At 42.3% G+C, this 22,880-nt stretch overlaps 1 long non-coding RNA gene across 1 annotated transcript in view; it reads left to right on the top strand.

The window, feature by feature from the left end:
• The first annotated feature begins 246 nt into the window (after positions 1 to 246).
• Positions 247 to 22,880, top strand: part of LOC145528575 (uncharacterized) — an 86,367-nt gene continuing 63,733 nt past the window's right edge. Inside the window, exons 1-5 of the long non-coding RNA XR_014070521.1 lie at positions 247 to 553; positions 10,387 to 10,558; positions 11,519 to 11,602; positions 16,834 to 16,921; positions 21,571 to 21,654. This is a non-coding gene — a long non-coding RNA (uncharacterized LOC145528575). The remainder of the gene's footprint in view (positions 554 to 10,386; positions 10,559 to 11,518; positions 11,603 to 16,833; positions 16,922 to 21,570; positions 21,655 to 22,880) is intronic.

Genomic DNA, 22,880 nt, shown 5'->3' with positions numbered 1-22,880 from the left:
AACAGCAACAACAACCAAAAAACACCCAAGAACATGGAAGTCATGTTGGAACAGGATCCGGGGATAGATCACTCAGGCCTGCCTTGTACCCAGGAAGCCAAGCTCTACCGGGGGCTAAACATATGTAGGTGAAAGGGCAGCCTTGGCTCTCAGTCATATCCTGCCGGGGGCTAAGTGTCCTGGGAACAGCCTGTGATCGAACTCTGAGAGCAGCGTGTCCCCTGCCCCCTTCCCAAGTCCAGAAAGAGACTTGGAGAGAACCCAGGCTGTGATCCCCTCTCTTTCAACTGCAGAGCTCCTGTCTCCAGCTCAGCATTGGGGCATTTCTCCAAAGCCTTATGTACTTACAAGTCTTTCTTCCCCGTCTTAATTTGCCTGGAGCCAGGCTTTCATCTTGACTTTTAGCCAAGAGGCACCTGCTGAAATATTCATCAGCAGAAATTGTGCCATGGGTGCTTTTTCCTATTTGTCCAGTTGCATGTCATTAGAACAAGGGTGAGGTGAGTGGAAATGGAGTTTGACACCAGAGAATGGAATTCACTCAGAACTCCAGGTAAGAGGCAATTAACCCTTTGAAGCATAGGGAGTGAAGCACTCAGAACAGACCTTTGCTGACATTATCCACTCATCCATGGATCAGTTATTTATGGCACCTGTTCATTCTTTCAAGATGCTTTATTGAGCGTCTACTGTGCATGAATCCCAATGCTGGACCCTGGGCATACCCAGATGCATACGATTTAGTCCCTGCTCACCAGGTCTCACATTCTAATGTGGGAAAGCAGACAAGGATCCAGATAAAAGGGCAAGTGTCATTATGAAGTTAGGTACAAAAGAGCATACAGCAGAACTCTTATTTAGAAGAGATGAACAGCATTTCCTGGAAGCAGAGCCCCAAGCTGATTCTTAAAAGCTAGCAGGATTTTTCAGTTAATGAGAAAGTAGGTGGCAGGGTAGAAGTTTTGGGAGATACCAAGAGGAGAAAATGAAGAGAATCAATGACAGAAGCAAAGGCAAGATGCATCTAGATGTGACATTATGATGCAGCTATGAGTAGTCCTGGGATGATGAAGAATAAGATGGGGTGGGGCGGGGAGAGATCTAGCAAAAGAAGTGGCCAGGGGCAGGTCAGGGGCCTTGTCTGCATGTTCAGGAGCTTGAACTCTGTTCTTTATTTCTTGGTGGGGGAGGGGATCAGAGTTGAAGAGTTCTAAACAGAGAAATAGAACAGTTAGATTTAGGCTTTGGAATTATTATTCAAGTTTCAATGGGAGCATAAACAGGCAGCAGAAGATAAGCAAGACAGCCATTCAAGTGGGCAGGAGAAACAAGGTTGTGAATTATCATAGAGGGAATAGGGGTAGGATGAGAGACCGAATTTTGATAACAATAAACAGAACTTTCTCAATTTAGTGCAACAACCATTTCCTGAGCATTTACTGTTAGCCAGGAACTAGTCCACGTACCAACAGGAGAATCCCCAATCAGTTTCAGAGGCCATTTTATTTGACTCAGTCTAACATCTCAAATGAATTTAGGATCCTTGACAAAGAATAAGGCAATTATCATTGGGTTTAGAAAAAAATCTAAGGGACAATATTGACTGTTCCCTGAAGGCAAGCCAGGTAGGGAGCAGAGGATGGGTCCTCTTCCGCTTCCTAGAGCGGGCTCTGTGTTTCTGCAAGAGGATGCAGCCTGCACCCAGACCTCCAGTCTCCTTTCTGCTTTGGCTTAGGCTGGTAGAAATTGCCCAGACTTTTCAAATTTCCAGTGATGAAGCCATGACTGATGGACTCAGACTACAGCAAGGGCTCATTGGGTGCAAGGCAGAGCTGGTTGTCTTTCCTCATATTCATGGCCCCACCGAAAAGCACCAGCTAACATTTCAGGCAGCATTCTAACAAAGCACATCACCGATTGCTTTCAGCTCCACAGTGTTGGTATTTATAGAGGAGTCATGATTTTCTTTTTAAACATTTTGTCTCTAAGGTGGAATGATATAGGACCAAGTTGCCAGTGTGGCCCACAGGCAGTCTCAGCTTTTGTGCTTGTGCCCGCACAGATATAAAAGCACATCTGAATTTTACTTGGAGTTAAATCACTGTGAATGTTCCTGGCTGGATGCAGTGGGATAGAAATATTGTACTGGGGAAAACCTGGCATGGTAAGCAAGAGTTTGGAAGTTGCTTGTGCAAAATGGAACTGTGTGGATATGCATATGACTACGTGTATGTATGCACGTATGTGATTCCTACATACACGTAATGGCAATCGAAAAGGGAGACTTAGTCACTTGCAATTTGAGGCAAATCTTGCTTCTGTTGTTATTATTAATTCACAGTGTTCACGTTTCTATGACCCAGTTTCCTCATCTGTAAAATGAGGATAATTATATTTATGAATAAAACACTAGGAGCTCGTTGGATGAAAGGGAATACATGATGGAAAGGAAGCAATTTTATGACAAACTACAAAAACTGTGCTTTCACAGAGCACCCAGGCACAAGCTCTTGCTGGAGCCAGACAGTTTCATTGGTAGCTGATGGATGAAAAGTACTGATGTACTTTAGCTCTAAAGGGGCTTGTTGCTTAGTTGCTAAGTCCTATCCAACTCTTTTGCAACCCCATAGACTGTAGCCCACCAGACTCCTCTATCCATGGGATTTCCCAGGCGAAAATACTAGAGTGGGTTGCCATTTCCTTCTCCAGAGGGTCTCCCTGACCCAGGGATCAAATCTGTGTCTCCTGCCTTGGCAGGTGAATTCTTTACCACTGAGCCATCGGTGGTAAAGAAGTACAGATTTCAAGGCACATTGACATGGCTGGTGGTTTGCAGAATTCTTCTCATCCCAATCCCAGTCAGAAATGTCACGATAGCACATAGATAATTGAAAAATGATTCCTGAACTCTGCCACTCGTGTTATGCCCTGCAGTCTCTGATGGGTTGAAATGGGTAGGGTCTGAACTAGGTTGATGTCCTACCAACCACTGGTTCCCTAGGTAGAGACAACACATTTTCTATAAAAAGCTTTCATGATCATAGCTTTAAGATTCCAGAAATCTCTACAGTCTCTCCTCTGTATTTTCACTATTCATCTCCTTTGTTGTACTGCTGCATAGGCAATCATCAAATATTTAGTGGCTTAAAATAACTCAAATGTATACTCTCACAGCTTCTGTGGGTGAAGATTTTGGACACAGATTAGCTGGGTCCGATGCTCAGACACTCAGCAGGTGAAAATCAAGATGTCAACCAGCAGTAGAATCTACCTCTTTACTTGTATAATGTAACCTGATCAAGGGAACATCTGATTATCCTCACTGGCCCCACCCACACTCACAGGGAGGGGATTTCAGAGGACAGGAAACTTTCAGGTCATATGGGAGTTCTTCCCACTACATCCGTTATGGCCACTATCTACTCTGGGCACATTAGGAGGCAATGGTCCTTAGCTGTCCGGTCTGGGGTCTGAACGTATTTTAGAGCAGAGATGATTTTAACTTGGGTTTTGAAGGATGAATAGAAGTTAGAGCTAACAAGGGAAATACCATTCTAGACATAGTAAGTGACAGGAAATAATTTAGGTTTAGGACACTTGCTCCTTGGAAGGAAAGCTATGACAAACCTAAACAGCATATTGAAAAGCAGAGATATCACTTTGCCAAACAAAGGTCCATATAATAAGGCAAAGTTATGGTTTTTCCAGTAATCATGTACAGATATGAGAGTTGGACTGTAAAGAGTGCCAAAGAATTGAAGCTTTTGAACTATGGTGTTGGAGAAGACTCTTGAGACTCCCTTGCACTGCAAGAAGATAAAAAAAAGTTAGTTCTACAGAATAAGAGACACAGATGCATAGAACAGTCTTATGGACTCTGAGGGAGAAGGTGAGGTTGGGACATTCTGGGAGAATAGCATTGAAACATGTATATTATCATATGTGAAACAGAACACCATTCCAGGTTCAATGCATGAGACAAATGCTCAGGGCTGGGGCAATGGGATGACCCAGAGGGATGGGATGGGGAGGGAAGTAGGAGGGGGGTTCAGGATGGGGAACACATATAAACCCATGACTGATTCATGTCAATGTATGGCAAAAACCACTACAATATTGTAAAGTAATTAGCCCCGAACTAAAATAAATAATTAAGAAAAAAAAAAGTTGGTTCTAAAGGAAATTAACCCTGCATATTCATTGGAAGGACTGATGCTGAAACTAAAGCTCCAATACTGTGGGCACCTAATGTGAAGATCTGACTCACTGGAAAAGAGCCTGCTGCTGGGAAAACTTTAAGGCAAAAGGAAAAAGAGGCAGCAGGGATGAGACAGTTAGATGGCATCACTGACTCGGTTGTTGCTGTTTAGTCTCAGCCATGTCTGACTCTTTGCAACCCCATGGGCTGCAGCTTGCCAAGCTTCCCTGTCCTTCACTGTCTCCTGGAGCTTGCTCAAACTCATGTCCATTGAGTTGCCAATGCGAGCTTCAGCATCAGCCCTTCCAATGAATATTCAGAGTGAATTTCCTTTAGGATTGACTGGCTTGATCTCCTTGCTGTCCAAGGGACTCTCAAGGGTCTTCTCCAACACCACAGATTGAAAGCATCAGTTCTCAGTGCTCAGCCTTCTTTATGGTCTAGCTCCCACATCCATACATAACTACTGGAAAAACCATCGTTTTGAGTATATGGAACTTTGTAGGCAAAGTAATGTCTCTGCTTTTTAATATGCTGTATAGGTTTGTCATACGAGCAAACTCCTGGAAATAGTGGAGGGCAGAGGAGCCTGGTGTGCTGCAGTCCATGAGGTCGCAAAGGATCAGACACAACTTACCAACTGAACAATAAAAGTCTTAATTCCTGCTGTTCTATTATTGGATTCATCTCTTCTGTCAGGGATGCATATAGCGGTTATGAGATTCTTCACTTTTCATATACAGGTATATGGAGCTAATTGCTCTAAAACGCCTGAATTTTAGAATATGTATAGAAAGAGGTGGGATTCCCAGGTGGCTCAGTGGTACAGAATCCACCTGCCAGTGCAGGAGGCATAGGTTCAATCCTTGGAGTAGGAAATAGCTACCCTCTCCAGTATTCTTGCCTGAGCAATCCCATGGACAGAGGAGACTGGTAGGCTATGGTCCGTGGGGCTGCAGAGAATCGGACACAACTGAGTAACTGAGCACGCATGCACATAAAGAGGGAACTGAAAGAAAAAGTGAACCACCTTCCTCCACTACTCGGACAGAATAAGAAGGAACATATTTAGAAATGGATTTCATGTGCTTTAGTGTATATGAAAATTACCTAATATTATTGGAAAAAATTGAGTCCTATCTCCAAAAATACTCCTTTAGCAGAGCAGATGTGATGACCAGGCATCAGAATTTTAACAAACTTCAGGGATGTTTCCAAGACAGGGGGGTCCAGGTGTGATGCTTTGAGAAACATTTGTTTGTGTCACCAAAACCTTTCACAGAAATTTTCACGCCCCCCCTTAATGATCTACTCAGCACAACATCATGTTCATTTTACAGATGAGTCAACTGAGACTTAGAAAGTCATTTGGTAAAATCACTAAATCAGTATAAGAGAAGAGCTAGGGACAAATTCAGATGCTCCTTTTCAAAGCTCCCAATTGTTTTTGCCTCCTCATCTCTTATGACAAAATTTATAGATGTGTGTATTAATTTTATCTATTTCCGACTGATGGCTGGTTTTTTTTTTTTTTTATGTTACTCCATCTCCATAATATTTATGTAACCTGGACCAAAAGGTCTGCCTCTGCTTCAATTCCTATAAAAAGCCCTGCGGAATGCACATTAGCACTTCCATAAAAGTCATAAAGGCTCTGCAAACTACTCAGAGTTTAAATATGGAAGTTGAAACCCTAATCACAATTTAATATAACTAAATATGTACATACTTTATGGTCAATCATCCAGACCATTTACAGGGTCCCTTGGCTTTGAAATTACTAAAACTCAAATGGTGCCGTAGATGAGCCTTGCTTGACATGACATATATTGAAACAGACTGTGGAGCAATCACATAAGGATGAAAACCTCGCTTCAGTCTTAGTGAACCAAAGCTAAGAGGCAAATTATTCAATTACAGTAAATTTACAGTAGCTTAATATTTGATAAAAGTGGTTCTTCCATCATCAGAGCATCTTATTGAAAACCCTTGAGCGGCAGAATAGCTCCGGAAACTCTTAAGATGTTTTAAACACTTATTAAGAATATTCATCTAGCTTGATCTTCTATGAGCAGTCTAGTTTGAATATCTTCTCTTTTTTTTGGTAATTGCCAGGTACTTTGTACATGCACCAGTGGCCTTAAAATTAACCTGCTAATTGTGCTCCTGCAAGCAGGGAAGGGATGGTGGGGGGTGGGAAGGATGGGCACAGCGACCTCCACTGGAGAAAAACTGCTTGGGATTGAGAGCCTGGCCTTGTGAGAGGAATACTGTGTCTGTCTGCGGGGTTTAGAGGCCTGGATTGGTTCCCAAATGCTGGCCCTGCCTTGTGTGTGAGATGTGCCCGGCAAGGGGACAGACTGCTCTCTGAGAAGGTGAGTTGCAAGTCATATGACAAATTCAAGGAGAAGCCTGTTGTCTGCCCAAGAAAGCTCTAAGGCAAGGCTTCTCAAAATTTAATAGAGATGAATCACGAGGGGTCTGGTTAAAACGCAGCTTCTAATTCAGCCTGAGATTCTGCATTTTTCCCAAGGTCTGAAGCAATGGCCACCAGAACCCCTAGCCTGTGGACGGTTCTGTGAGTCACCAGGAGATGGGAGGCGCTCCTGACCTGATTTGGATCAGGCATACATATGATGGCGGGATCTCTGGTGTGATATCTGAATTCTGAGACCACAGATGGTAGTGGACCCTGCCTGGTGGGGCTTGAACCTGTGTGTGTGTGTGCTCAGTTGCTCAGTCATGCTCAACTCTTTGCAACCCCATGGACTGTGGCCAGACAAGCTCCTCTGTTCATGGAGTTTTCCAGGCAAGAATATTGGAACAGGTTGCCGTTCCCTACTCCAGGGCATCTTCCCTACCCAGAGATTGAACCCTCGTCTCTCTTGAGTCCCCTGCATTGACAGGTGGATTCTTTACCACTGCACTACCTGGGAAGCCTAGACTTTGAACCTGGACTTGAACAATTTCTGGCTATATGGTTTGTGATATGCTGTTTAGCCCATTTGAGAGATTTCATGGCACTGGATTCAAGGCAGGATATGTAAGGAGGGGTTCTACTTTTGGCATTGTAGAGTGAGGAACTCTTGGGGAAATTCAGCTCTTTTTTTATCTTCCTCCAATGGGTGTTCTTACACACAAATGCCTGAACTAGAGCTAAAGTCACCACCATAGAAATAAATATTCCCTCTACCCAAACACCTTCCTTGTCAAGCAACACCCACTGGGAATGTTGATTTTTCTAACTTCCAGAACCAGAGCATGACTTCTTAATCTGGGTTTAGTTAAACTTCCCCTACTGCTCAGGCACTGTCCTCAAATACAAAAGAGGCGAAGAGAGGGGGTGGAAATGCTAATTAGACCCTGTCACAATTCCAGCTACTGTTGTGAGAAGTCACAGTATGCAAATCAGATTAAATCTACCCTCAGCTTCTCTGGGCTGTGAGGGCAAGGGGTGGGGGCTTGGACTGACAATCCCAGGGCCAGAAGATAAGGACTGATTCCTATTTGTTCATCTCTCAGCGTGTCTCCGATGCATTCAAGCTGAGAGACACCCATGAGAAGTAGAGTCAGATGAGGTGTGTGTGTTTAAATAAAACATTTTCTGTGTCCCAATGTTGCAGCTGTATTCAAAGTAAAAGTGAGCTAAATGACTTTAAACACACACACACACACACACACACAGAGCCACCATTCAGCTCAGTATAAATGTCACAGCGTCAAATACTAAATACAGAGAATTATTAACGTAAGTGGCCTCCTATAATAAAGCTCATTATTAATAGGCCTATTAGCTCAGCATTCATTTGAACTGACAGCAACTTCTTTCTATGGCAGCTGTTTGCTCCCTTTTTATATCCAAGACCCCTCCTGACATCTCAATGTATGTTAAGAAGCAGAGAATGGGGTGGAGGATGGCAGGGAGGCAGGGATGGAAGTAACGCTGGTTTTTTTGAAAGGGGGAAGACAGACTGGGAATTACTATTTATTGAACACACAGTATAAAATAATGGTGAAAGTTATTGAGTATCTATGCCATGCAAGTGGATTACACATATTATTTGATCTAGTTGGCAGAAAATTCAGGATGCTAATTAAATTTGAACTTCAGATAAAAGATATATCTTTTAGTAGCAGTATGTTCTGAATATATCACATGGGACATAGTTTTCTTAAAAAAAAATTATTTGCTGTGTATCTCAAATGCAGATTTAACTGGGAGACTTGTGTCTTTATTTGGTAAATATATAGCAAGTTCTATTGTTATTCACATTCTACAATAAGGGCATTGAAATGCAAGGGTAAAGTCTGAGCTCAAACTGGGTTAGAATCTCAGACTTTGAAATCGATTTATTCTAGAGCTCATTCTAGTGGTATTCACAAACACCACTGTTCACAGGAGGCTTTCTACCAACGCGTCTATCCTGAGGCACACGGCCCCACCCACAGCTTCCCTTGTTCATTTCCCCAGAGTCTCCTGAAGTTGATCTTATCACACCCATTTTGCAGATGAAATTCCAAGCTATTCGGTTGCAGCAGAGTGCCATTTTGATCATTTATTTAGCATCTACTTTATGTGAGGTGTTCTGCTGACCACAGGGGTATAAAATTCAGACCAGGCTCAGTCTCCCAACCCTAAGCATACAGTAAATTGAGTAAGGCATGCACGCGAATCAACAAGGAAAAAAGCACAGTGGGACTGGTGTTATAATTACTCCTCCAAACAGTTAAACCAGAATGTCAGTTTCTCTTTTGAACAAAGTTTCACCTGGTGAAGACCTTTTAGGGGACATATATTGCAGCCTGATTATTAAATACAATCTTAAAGGAAACCCTGGATTGCCATGTGAGAAAACAATGTTATATTTTCAGCTTAAAAATATTGTAAAAGTCCTAAGGGGCTGAATCATAAGTGAAAAATATGAGAAATTTAATAAATGGGAATTTGTGGAAGCCAGTTTAATATCACACAGAAAATGACATGAAAAGATGGTTGCTCCTTCATTCTTCAGCCTCAGCTCAAATTATCTGACACTTGTTTGGAGATCAAATTATCTGACACTTGTTTAATCAATACTTATAAACACCTACTATGTGCCAAGCACTATAGAGAAAAGGCGTGTATCTGCTCTCAGGGAGCACACCGGGGTTACATACCCTCCCTGACTCTCATTTTCCTCATCTTTGAAATGGCAATAATATTATATTTGCATCATAGGTTGTCGTGACTATTAAATAAACTAATAAACCTAATCTATTAAAAGTGGCACATACTAGGTACTCACTAAACATTAGCTTTCACTGTTATTTGTTGAGGACCAAGAAAATTGCAGGGGAGCCTATTTACATTATGTGCGGATGTGACCATAATGTGTCCCATTATGTGTATGGATTTGGATCATAAAAAAATAAAGGCTGAGTGTCGAAGAACCAACGTCTTTGAATTGTGGAGCTAGAGAAGACTCTTAAGAGTCCCTTGGACTGCAAGGAGATCAAACCAGTCAGCCTTAAGGTATATCAATCCTGAATATTCATTGGAAGGACTGATGCTGAAGCTGAAGCTTCAACGCTTTGGCTACCTGATGCGAAGAACTGACTCATTGGAAAAGACCCTGATGCTGGGAAAGACTGAAGGCAAAGGAGAAGAGGGCAACAGAGGATAAGATGGTTCAATAGCATCACCAACTCAATGGATATGAGTTTGAGCAACCTCCAGGAGATGGTAGTGGACAGGGAAGCTTGGAGTGCTGCAGTCCATGGGGTCTCAAAGAGTTGGACACGACTGAGTGACTGAACATCAGCATGTTTACATTATAGTGTGATAAAGGTGGAGGCATGGGGATGTGACACCACTGAAGTCCATCCCACGGCAAGGCCTTAGAGACATAAATAAGGTTTCAAATCCAACAAAGTGAGCTTTTCCCCAAAAGGCAGGAGGAAAGGGTATTCCAGCTTAAAATGTGTTAACATTTACTGAGGTAAGCACTATTTCCACACACAAAGAAACAGGCTTCATATGACAGGTCTGAGCTATGGACCAGATGGCATAGTCTTCACTCCTGATCGGTCTCTTGTGACTAGAATGGCAGGTGCTCTGGGGTAGCTGGTATCCCATGAGAGCAGAAGAGCAGAGAGGCGTGGGTGGAACAGCCTCAAAACCCACGTCCTTTGCTGACTTTGTCCTACAGGTACTGGGGGACCACCACACAGTGATAACAGGAGAATGCGGATGTTTTGGCCAGAGTTAAGTTGTATAAGATGACTAGAATAGAAAAGATGAAGAATGATATGGAGAGGGGCTGGCTGAGATTGAGAAAGAGACATGAAAAGAGATGGAGAGAGAGAGGTGTAGTTTTCTAGGTAAGTCCTTTTGTGCAGCTTTGGTCTTCAACGCTTTGACAAATATTTCTGAATTTTGTTAATAAAATATTTGTGGAATTATGGTTCAAAAGGAGTTAGATTTTCAGAAAAAATTATATCTTCTAAAAGTGGTTGAAATTCTGTAAAGCATCTCTTTTTATTTAATTGTTGAATTCTTTACTTTCTACCACTAAATTAAATATGTAGTTGGTTTGCTTTTTCACCAATATATGAGATATGCTGTGAAGCTAAAGAGTCCAGGAGTAGTAATAAGTTGAAAATCCTAGGCTCACTCATTAATTGATCTTTTTTTGTTATTGTTATTATTTATCCCCTAAGCCATCATCTCATCTGTTGAACTTTCCATCTTTCTGTCTTTCCAGTCATTCATCTTCCTGTCTGTGGATGTTTCCATCCATCCATCCACCACTCACTCACCCCTCCATCCTTTCACCCAGCTATACACCCACTTATTCATTCACTCACTTACTCCTTCATCCATCTATCCATCCACTTCATTCTGTTTAATTTACTAAATGCATACTGAACATCAGTTATACGCAAACATATTAATGCTGTTGTTTAGTCACTAAGCCACATCTGACTCTTTGCCACCCCATGGACTGCAGCACACCAAGCTTCCCTGTCCTTCACTGTCTCCCAGACTTTGCACTTCAATAGAATTAACTAAGCTCAGTTCATTTCCTATAGGGATCCCACAGCTAACTATAGGAAATAACCTGGTAGACAGCCATGTTAGAATATCTTAAGAGGATTCACCCACAAAGATGGAGATTTCCAAAATTCAGAGACGGAACGAGGCAAGGAGTGATAAGCTAGAAGACTTTAGCCTTTTTAAGGAAGTGACTCAGTTGTCTGGCAAGTTATAGAACTACACTAGCCAATGAAAATGGACTGAAAGTATGTTTGTTTTACTTGGCATCCACCCCTACTTTTCAGATTCAGGTGTTTTCAGAGGGCAAATGTTTTCCACCCCACAAAATGACTACAAAGAATTATCAATGGAGCTTGTTCTCATTAAAAGTAAGTAATTTCCTCTTGAGCCTCCCTCCCACCTCCTACTCCATGCCACCCCTCTAGGTTGTCACAGAGCACCAGGGTCGAGCTCCCTGCTTCATACAGCAAATTCCCACTGGCTCTCTGTCTTGCATCTGGTAATGTATACGTTTTAATAAGGGAAGGGGCATATGTATATCTATGGCTGATTCATGTGGATGTATGGCAGAAACTAGCAAAATATTGTAACATGATTATCAGCCAATTAAAAATAAATTAATCAATAAAAATAACTCATTCCCTCCACTCTTCTTGCTTTACCATTTTAGAAAATAATTTATTCCCCTAGAGCTCTTCTTACCAACATCTGCCTATTCAATAGTGATGTGCTAAAGAACCAGTTAACTTCAGACCTTTCTTTAGACTTGAAGAAGTTTGGGGAAGCGAGCTGGAGAACTGAGCTCTTTCTAAGCTGTGCCTTCATATGTGATTTATTGTTCAGACCAGCTCATTCCAGGTAGAAGTAAAGGGACCATTTCATTTAGCTTTCTGGTGAAAAATAAAGGTATGACTACAAACTTTGAAACTTTGAGCTGGAGCCAAAATAACTAAAAAATATTGCTGGTGAGAATAAAAAAAAAAATGTTGTCCATTACCTAAAATTAACCTTGCTTTTATTTGGCTATTTTTCTTTTAATGAGTATTATAAATGAACATTCCTAGGCAAATGACAGAACCCAGGTAGTTTGGCTTTTGAAGGCAGTTATGCCCAGGATCCCTGGATCCTTCAGATGCTAAAGGCATCGGAGTCTCTCTCTACTCATCTTCTCCTGTAGACTCAGAGAACATCTCAGATTGCCAAGACAGTGAGAGAAACATTCCTGCTTCAAGGGCGTCTCTGTAATATTTTCGCACAGTGATTTGTACATTGTATTGGATTCCAGTGATTAAAGAGCTTCTTTTCTAAATAGGAGGTGGCCATGGTGCACTTGCTAATGACTGTGGATGCTTTGAATTTATTTGGGAGCCTGGAGGATTTGAGATCCATTCCTCCACTCCAAAATCAAAGGGCGATACATGCAGAGCACTTCAAGTCAAGTGTGAAGATGAAGACAAGAGAACAAGAGAAGAGGAGGATGAGGAAAGAAGCAAGAAGGGAAGCAACAGAAACTTTAAAAACCTTCTTTAAGTGGTCCTCCCTCTGCCGTGATACCCAAACTACTACCAGGTTTCACCGCTGTCACTATGCCCTGATCCATAACCCTCAATCCCCTTCCGTCCATTTGACCGTGAGTCCCTTGACGATAATGATGGTATTTTTAACTGTATTTGAAAATCTCAGCACCTAACAGTGCCTGGCACAGGGTAGGCAGTCCATAAACATTTGTTGTATGGATGGAAAATGAATGAGACGATGCTAAGTGATAATCAAAGATTGTCACAAAGATCAAGATTTTATAAGCAGTAAAGAAAAACAAAGTGAAGGTGAGACTATGGGATTCAGTAAAGTTTAAGAGTTATCAGAAATGAAGTCAATAAACCTATGTATCAACTACTCAGAGTGGGCCCCTGGACTGGCAGTGGTGGCATCTTTTTCCTGGGAACTTTATTGGAAATGTAAATTCTCAGTGCCCATCCTAGGTCTACAGAATGATGATCTGTGGATGCAGGACTCAAAAATCTTTGTTCTAACAATTCTTCTGACAGGTTTTCAAGCATTCTCAAGTTTGAGAGTAAAATATATTGCCTTTAATTAGTGAAATAGCAAGTTAAGTGAAACATGGAAAATACTTTTCTATACACCTCCCAGAATTGGTGCTGTCCAGTTTTACTGAGAAACATTTGGCAGTTTTCACAAAACAAAAAAGGAAGGGGAGGAAGGGAAAGCTTAGAAGGAGGGATCTTATTATGGTAATAAACTATGCTACTTGCTGTGATGGCCGCTTCTCACATGTTAGAGTTCAAATTGCCATGGAAGCTTCTACCTTCTGGATTCCACAGACAGGGGCTCCCCTGAATCAGGGAAGCCTGGAGGATTTTGCATTTGGTCACAGTTCTTGTTGTTCAGTGGATCAGTTGTGTCTGACTCTTCGTGACCCAATGGACTGCAGCATGCCCGACTTCCCGGAGTTTGCTCAAATTCATGTCCATTGAATTGATGATGCCATCCAAACATCTCATCCTCTGTCACCCTTTTCTCTTGCCCTCAGTCTTTCCTAGTATCCAGGTCTTTTCCAATGGGTCAGCTCTTTGCATCAGGTGGCCAAAAAATTGGAACTTCAGCTTCAGCATCAGTCCTTCCAATAAATATTCAGGGTAGATGTCCTTTAGGATTGACTGCTTTGATCTCCTTGCTGTCCAAGTGACTCTCAAGAGTCTTCTCCAGAGTCATAGTTTGAAAGCATCAGTTCTTTGGCATTCAACCTTCATGTTCCAACTCTCACATCCATACATGACTGTTGGAAAAACCATAGCTTTGACTATCTGTAACTTTGTCAGCAAAGTGATGTCTGGTTTTCAATATACTGTCTAGGTTGGTCATAGCTTTTCTCCCAAGGAGCAAGCATCATTCAATTTCATGGCTGCAGTCACCATCCACAGTGATTTGATAGCAGAAATGAATGTATTTAGGGTGGGGTTTGCTTTGGTGACCTAGCTGAGACACAGTTAAACTGGCCTCTCACAGTGGTCTGATCTGATTACCTTAAGGCCACTGTGAGTAGGGCTGGCACTCTCTGCATACTAGCTGTGTGATGTGAGTCGTTTAACATTTCCGAGCCTCAGTCGCCTCACCTTTAAAAAATGAATAAGACCCATTTGATAAAATTATAAGTATTAAATGAGCCAATGATTATGAAAGCCCTTAGAATAATGGCCAATATTTAATAGAAATTTAAGGAGACCATGATCAAGACCATCCCCAAGAAAAAGAAATGCAAAAAGGCAAAACGGTTGTCTGACGAGGCCTTACAAATAGTTGAGAAAAGAAGAGAAGTAAAAGGCAAAGGAGAAATGGATAAATATATCCATTCAAATTCAGAGTTCCAAAGAATAGCAAGGAGAGATAAGAAAGCCATCCTCAGCTATCAGTGCAAAGAAATAGAAGGAAAACAATAGAATGGGAAAAACTAGAGATCTCTTCAAGAAAAATAGAGATACCAAGGGAACATTTCATGCAAAAATGAGCACAATAAAGGACAGAAATGCTATGGACCTAACAGAAACAGAAGATATTAGGAAGAGGTGGCAACAGTACACAGCAGAACTATACAAAAAAGATCCTCATGACCCAGATAACCATGATGGTGTGATCACTCACCTAGAGCCAGACATCCTGGAATGTGAAGTGGGGCTTAGGAAGCATCACTATGAACAAAGCTAGTGGAGGTGATGGAATTCCAGTTGAGCTATTTCAAATCCTCAGAGATGACGCTGTGAAAGTGCTGCACTCAATATGCCAGCAAATCTGGAAAACTCAGCAGTGGCCACAGGACTGGAAAAGATTGGTTCTTATTCCAATCCCAAAGAAAGGCAATGCCAAAGAGTGTTCAAACTACTGCACAATTACACGCATTTCACACACTAGCAAAGTAATGCTCAAAATCCTCCAAGCCAGGCTTCAACAGTATGTGAACTGTGAACTTCCAGATGTTCAAGCTGGATTTAGAAAAGGCAGAGGAACAAGAGATCAAATTGTCAACATCTGTTGGATCATCGAAAAAACAAGAGAGTTCCCGAAAAACATCTGCTTTATTGACTATGCCAAAGCCTTCGACTGTGTGGATCATAACAAACTGTGGAAAATTCTTAAAGAGAAGGGAATACCAGAAAAGCTGACCTGCCTCCTGAGAAACCTGTATACAGGTCAAGAAGCAACAATTAGAACTGCATATGGGACAACAGACTGGTTCCAAATAGGGAAAGGAGTATGTGAAGGCTGTATATTGTCACCCTGCTTATTTAACTTATATGCAGAGTACATCATGCGAAATGCTGGCTCGATGAAGCACAAACTGGGAACAAGATTGCCGGGAGAAATATCAATAACCTCAGATATGCAGATGATACCACCCTTATGGCAGAAAACAGAGAAGAACTAAAGAGCCTCTTGATGAAAGTGAAAGAGAAGAGTGAAAAAACTGGCTTAAAACTCAACATTCAGAAAACTAAGATCATGGCATCCGGTCCCATCACTTCATGGCAAATAGATGGGGAAACAATGGAAACAGTGTCCAACTTTAGTTTTTTTGGGTTCCAAAATCACTGCAGATGGTGACTGCAGCCATGAAATTAAAAGACACTTGCTCCTTGGAAGAGAAGCTATGACTAACCTAGACAGCATATTAGAAAGCAGAGACATTACTTTACCAACAAACGTCCAAGTAGTCAAATCTATGATTTTTCCGCAGTCATATATGAATGTGAGAGTTGGACGACAAAGAAAATTGAGCACTGAAGTACTGACGGTTTTGAACTGTGGTGCTGGAGAAGGCTCTTGAGAGTCCCTTGGACTGCAGGGAGATCCAACCAGAGCATCCGAAAGAAAATCAGTCCTGAATATTCATTGGAAAGACTGATGCTGAAGCTGAAACTCCAATACTTTGGCCACCTGATGCGAAGAACCGACTCATTTGAAAAGACCCTGATGCTGGGAAATATTGAAGAAGAGAAGGGGACAACAGAGGATGAGATGGTTGGATGGCATCACCAATGCAATGTACATGAGCTTGAATCAGCTCTGGAAGTTGGTGATGGACAAGGAGGCCTGGTGTGCTGCAGTCTATGGGGTCGCGAAGAGTTGGACATGACTGAGAGAGTGAACTGAACTGAATGATGGCTGAATATGAGTTAATTGGAGACTGAATCTTTAATATCTAGCATATTCACCAGGGTAATTAATGCCAGTTGCCATAACAGTCCTAAAATCTCAGTGGCTTCACAGCAAGATTTTTATTCCCATTCACACCACAAGTTCAGCGACTGGGGAAGATCAAGAATGGAGGCAGTCGTTGCACAGTCACTCAGGTACCCAGCCTGGAAAATTCCTCATCACAGGACTGGTCCCTCTGAGCCATGCAGCTGGAGAGGCTTTTTTGTTCGTGTCTACCTCTTTGTGACCCCATGGACTGTAGCCCACAAGGCTTATCTGTCCATGGGATTTCAGGCAAAAATCCTGGAGTGGGTTGCCATGTCCTCCTCCAGGGGATCTTCCTGATCCAGGGCTTGAACCCACATCTTCTGTGTCTCCTTCTTTACAGGCTGATTCTTTACCGTGGAGCCACTGGGGAGGCCCAAACGGAGAGAAGAGGTGATAAAAGCAAGCCATGTCACTTCTCTCGGGGTCAGGTGGGTAGAAGCTGATGCATAGTTCTGTACATGAGTGTCCTCTCTATATGCTCTATCATATCTGCATTCTCAATGCCACTCGCTATGCTAGCCTCTGCTTTGCCGTGAAACCAAATCTCTGAGAGCCAGCCACAGCCACTGATAGCAGGAGAAGTGGTAGATAAATACGCCAGCTTCTTCACTCCTCTGTCTGAGTCATTCTGAGGCTCCTTTCACACTGATTTTCAGCGTTCTTCAATAGCATTAAGCTCCAGGTGACCGCAGTGGAAGCTGGCTCAATACCACACTCTCTGTTGCCTTCACTTCCACTTATCTGAAGATACTGAAGTTGCAAGTGTTAGTTGCTTAGTCACGTCTGACTCGTTGCAATCCCATGGACTGTAGCCTGCTGGGATCCTCTGTCCATGGAATTCTCCAGGAGAGAATCCTGGAGTGGGTAGCCATTCCCTTCTCCAGGGGATCTTCCCAACCCAGGGATTGAACCCAAGTCTCCCACACTGCAGACGGATTCTTTACCATCTGCGGCACCATGGAAACCCATCTGAAGATATTAGGGGAACATTAATTCCTGTCCTGTTGTCTGGTTCTGGAAGAGTTCACACCACAAACCCATCCAACTATGAGTGAGACGGGAAATACAGAGAAGCCCATGGGATATTTGAGACCCATTGTCTCTGCAATGCTCAGCCTGTTCAGCAAAGTACTCCTACAAAAAAGCACAGGAAGAGAAGTCTTTGCTCTACAATTTTTCGAACAGTTTCAGAAAGATAAGTGTTAACTGCTCTCTAGCTTTTTGATAGAATTCACTTGTGAGCATCACTAATTATTAGAGAAGTGCAAATCAAAATTTCCGCGAGATGTTGCCTCATAGGAATCAGAATGGCCATCGTCAAAAAATCTAAAAATAATTAATGCTGGAGAAGGTGTGGCAAAAAGAGAAACTCCTACACCATTTCCGGGAACGTAAATTGGTGTATTTACTAAGGAGAACAGTATGAAGAAGTGAAGTTGCTCAGTTGTGTGTGACTCTTTGCAATTCCATGGGCTGTAGCTTACCCGGCTCCTCCGTCCATGGAATTTCCCAGACAATAATTCCAGGCATGTGATTTTCCAGGAGTGGGTTGCCATTTCCTTCTCCAGGGGATCTTCTCTACCCAGGGATCGAACCCAGGTCTCCCACATTACAGGCAGATGTTTTGCCCTCTGAGCCACCAGGGAAGTCCAACAGTACGGAAGTTCCTTAAAAAACTAAAAACAGAGTTATCATATGATCCATCAACCCCACTCCTGAGCATGTATCTGAAGAAAAACATGGTTTGAAAGGTTACACTCACCACAGTGTTCATTGTAGCACTGTTTACCATACCCAAGCCAGGTAAGCAATCTAAATGTCCATCAACAAATGAATGGATAAAGAAGATATGGCACTTATATATAACAGAATAATACTCAGCTATAAAAAAGAATAAAATAATGCCATTTGTAGCAACATAAATGGACCTGGAGATTATCATACTAAATGAAGCAAATCAGAGAAAGACAAATATCATATGATATCACTTATATGAAGATTCTAAAAAATGATACAAGTGAACTTATTTACAAGACAGAAATAGAATCATAGACGTAGAGAAAAACATGTTTACCAAGGAGGAGGTGGAGAGAGAAGGGATAGGTTGGGAGTTTGAGATTGGCATGTACACACTGTGATATTTAAGATAGACAACCAAGGGAAAGACCTACTGTACAGCACAGGGAACTCTGCTCAATATTCTGTAATAACCTAAATGTGAAAGGAATTTGAAAAAGAATAGATACATATTTGTATATAACTGAATCACTTTGCTGTACGCCTGAAATTAACACATTATCAATCAACTATACTCCAATATAAAATTTTAAAAAATAAATATAAGCATAGGAAGAGATGCCTGCCTATTTGTAATCTATTTCTAAGTTTCCAGAGTTGAAAAGCCTGTGGTTTCAATGCATTGCTTCTTAGCATTTTGTATCTGAATTGACCACATAATGAAGCTTTGCGATCACACCCTCCTCTTTACATTAATGCTAAGCTTTGATTAGTGAAGCGATACCCATTGCATGGGTAGGAAAAATGATTCAGGGCTAGTTGTTTCCACTCAGTTGGACACAGTGTGATACTTGATATAACAGTCCAACAATTTCCTATTTAGAGTCCAGTCTCCCGTCTTTTTTTTTCCCCTTGTCTCTTCATATCACAACTAAGTTCAAAGTTATTCGTCCTGGTATTAGGCTCTTAATTCCCGTCTCTTCATAAAAAAGCAGGAAGAGCTACACTGCTCAAGAATTTAAGCTGTTACTTAACCTTGAATCTTCTTGGCTCTTGATTTAAAGCCTTTCAAACCCTTTTTAAGAGAGAAAGACATTTCTCATTCTAAGATTAATATCGTCACTCTCCATTCTCACCTGAAGGAAGTAATATGAGGCTTAGAGAATGGATAGCTTAGAGTATGGATCAGAATCTCCAAGAAAGAGCTCAGCTCCCTTTGTTCACCTATTTATCTCACATTCATTCAGCACCTACCATGTAATAGATGCTGTGATGCTGATGCTTATTCTCTTATCCATGAGAATTGTGCAGTCCAGGAAAGGTGATACCAAATACACATATGTAGCTCATGCTAAATACAAGAGTGATAAGTTACTCTAAAAAGGTATAGTTATGAGACTTCAGAGGGAAAACAGATCCAGGTCACTGGGTATACAAGTACACACATAATCCATTGGGTATTCATTCATTCATTTATTTAAAACAGTGTTAGTCATTACCACATGTTATGAAATGTCCTGGGGCTTCCCTGGTGGTTCAGATGGTAAAGAATCTGCTTACAATGCAGGAGACCTGGGTTTGATCTCTGGGTAGGGAAAATCCCCTGGAGAAGAGAATGGTAACCCACTCTAGTATTCTTGCCTGGAGAATTCCATGAATAGAGGAGTCTGGCGGGCTACAGCCCATAGGGTCGCAAAGAGTTGGACACAACTAACAGACCGTGTATGTGTGTGTGTGTGTGTGTGTAGGAAGTGTGCTGGCTCTATGGATACAATGAATGAATAAAAATGACCCAGCTCCTTCCTGTGATGTCCTTAGTGTAGATGGATGAAAGTCTGAGTGTGTGTGTGTGTGTGTGTGTGTGTGTGTGTGTGTGTGTGTGTGTGTGTGTGTGTAGGAAGTGTGCTGGCTCTATGGATACAATGAATGAATAAAAACGACCCAGCTCCTTCTTCCTGTGATGTCCTTAGTGTAGATGGATGAAGGTCTGAGTTATATCTGGACATGCTGAAATGGGTCAGATGGCTGAGATTTTGGGAGATGAATGTTTTCCAGGCAAGGGGAGCAATGTGAGGAGAAGCCACTAAGTGGCTACAGGCCAAAGAGTGAAAAGAAGATAGAGCATTCTGTAGAGAAGAAAGCTCCGGAATCATGAAAGTCAAGACGTCAAGCTGAATCAGGGCTTTGTCAGGTTTGGAGGAACGTGACTGCCTCTCCCTAAGTCCTGACAATTGTGTAACAGACACACAGGGGACTCTTAAGTTGTTTCAGAAAACAAAGACATGAGATGAAAAGCTTGACCTAGCAGGGAAAAGAGAGATGGAGACTGGAACTGTAAATGCAGAGAGACTGCAGTTCCGAAAACAGAAGTGGAAAATGCCCGCACCTGAACCAGGGCAGTGGCGACATGGTAAGAGGTGAGGGAAGGGCTTAGAGCTGTTAGGGTGATAGAAGCTGTGGGAATCCTGATGCCTGGGTGTAGGTGCTGAAGTCAGGAGACACTGGAAGCAGAAACTACTTGCTCACAGCTCCTGCTTCTCCTTCTGTCTGGACACAAAGGTAATACTCTTTCCCGGCGTCCCTGAAAGGTCACTGTAGCCGTGTGACCGAGCTCTGGCCAGTAAATACAAGTGGGAGTTTTGGACAGGACTTGCACACCTAACCTGTTAAAAAAACCTCCCCCCCACAATCTCCACCTGCCTGCAGAATGGACAGACTTCCAGAACTCAGAGGAGCGGGGAGACGCAAGAAGACAGCATCCTTGAATGCCCGCCTAGAACAAGGGTCAGCTGACAGTTTAGACACCATGCCAAGGAATGGATGAGGTTGTGTTCCAGCAAAACTTTATCTATGAAGATAGGTGTCAGGCTGATTGTAGTTTTCCAACCCCTGACTCAGAGCAAGGTACCCCATCCCATTGACCTCAGTGGACAAGAGACACAAGATGCTAATTTTTATTTGTTAAACTTCTGAGACCTGGAAGTTGTCTGTTATACCGGTTAACTTTGGTGTCTATGAGAGGAAAGAAAAAACGTTGTAAAATTTCCCCATGTTCCTCTGGAAATGTGAAAACCTATGGAATATAAGATGTAAATCCCACTACAGGTTTTAAACAATCCTTTGAAAATGAGTGTGACTGGAAATTTATAGGGAAAAAGCCCCCCAAAACACTGGAAACTTCTGGGGAGATGCAATCTGTGAATACCCCAGGGATTCAGTGTTTCACCGCTTAAAAGTGGAGTGAGATGACGGCGAAGGGCCCCTTCTCCTGACACGGCATGATAATTGGGCTTTAGACACATTCGTTTACTGATGGAAGATTCTGCTGTCTGCATTCCAGAATTCAAAAGAAAGAAGGGAGAAAAGAAGCCTTGCATTTGTGCCAGGTGGAGGAGACCTGTAGAAGTCTGTCAGCAGTCCTCAGGTAACAATATCATAATTTAAATTTTTTTCTAACAATGGGGGAGTAATTAATGATACAGTGGTCCCTTTTCCTGTTCCATTTCTGCCTAGCAGAATGTGGTGTGGGTGTGCACAGTGAGTGTGGGGTGTGTGTGGTGGGTATGGTATGAGTTGTGTGTGTTTGTATGTATGAGGTGTGTATCTTGGGTATATATGTGATTTGCTGTGTGTGTGTGAGTGTGTGTGTGTGGTATGGGTTGTGAGGTGTGTATTGTATGTGTGTGTGTGTATGGTTTGGGATGTTTGTGTGCAATGTGTGATGTGCTTGTATGTGTATGTGTGTGGAGAGGTGGTGTGTGTGTGTGGGGGTACATGTGAGGTTTGTGTGTGTGTGTGGTGAGTAAGGCATTGTGTGTGTGTGTTTGTATGTATGGTATATGTGTGTGTGTGGTATGTGTGTGTGGGGTAAGTGTGTGGTTTGGCATGTGTGTGTAGTGTGGTGTGTGTGTGTGTGTGTGTGTGTGTGTGTGTGTGTGTGTGCACTCACCCAGACTCATCAGAGGCAGGAATGTGAGGAGCCCGTCTCTGGAGGTTTAACCATGGATTTATTTCCTTGAGACCCCATTAGACCTGGGCCACATTTTTGCCTCTGTAGCAACTTGCAGATTCCTCAAGGTGTTTTAATTGGCTGTTAGCTGTAAGACAAGTTGATAGACCACCACAAGTCATCCAGGGCGGCATTCTTAAAAGGCAAATGTGAAGGCTTTCATGATTTATTTGGATTTGAAAGGCGAGAAGACAAAAGTATCATTCTGGCTGGCTCTCCCATCGCCTTCCCCATGCCTAAGTGACAGGGGGATTTCAAGTCTCCCCAAATGCCCAGTGGCGAACATTCCAGGACAAGGTCACCTGAAATGGCTTATTTTCTCTGTAGGGCACTATGAGCTGCTTTCTGAGGCACCTGAAGATCTGTAAATCATATACTGGATCCTATTTACTGTGCACCTAAAATGATTTCAGAATTGGAAATTATTTTCCAAACATAAAAAATAAGCGTAAGAGAGCTGAGAGCAAGGGACCAATTTTCAGATTACTTGGGCCAAAGTTCAGTCCTACAAATAAACAGCTGTGACCATTGACAAATCATTGCCCTTCCCTGGCCTTTGATTTTCTGCTGCAGATGTAGGTAGTAAGGGTTAAGTCAAATTCATGCTTTCCAAAATGTGTTCTAAAGGATGTGGATAGTAA

The sequence above is a fragment of the Giraffa tippelskirchi genome, chromosome 12 (assembly GCF_054371585.1).
Source record: "Giraffa tippelskirchi isolate mGirTip1 chromosome 12, T2T-mGirTip1v1.2.pri, whole genome shotgun sequence".
NCBI classification, from domain to species: Eukaryota; Metazoa; Chordata; class Mammalia; order Artiodactyla; family Giraffidae; genus Giraffa; species Giraffa tippelskirchi.
This window is presented reverse-complemented; position numbering and strand designations above follow the sequence as displayed.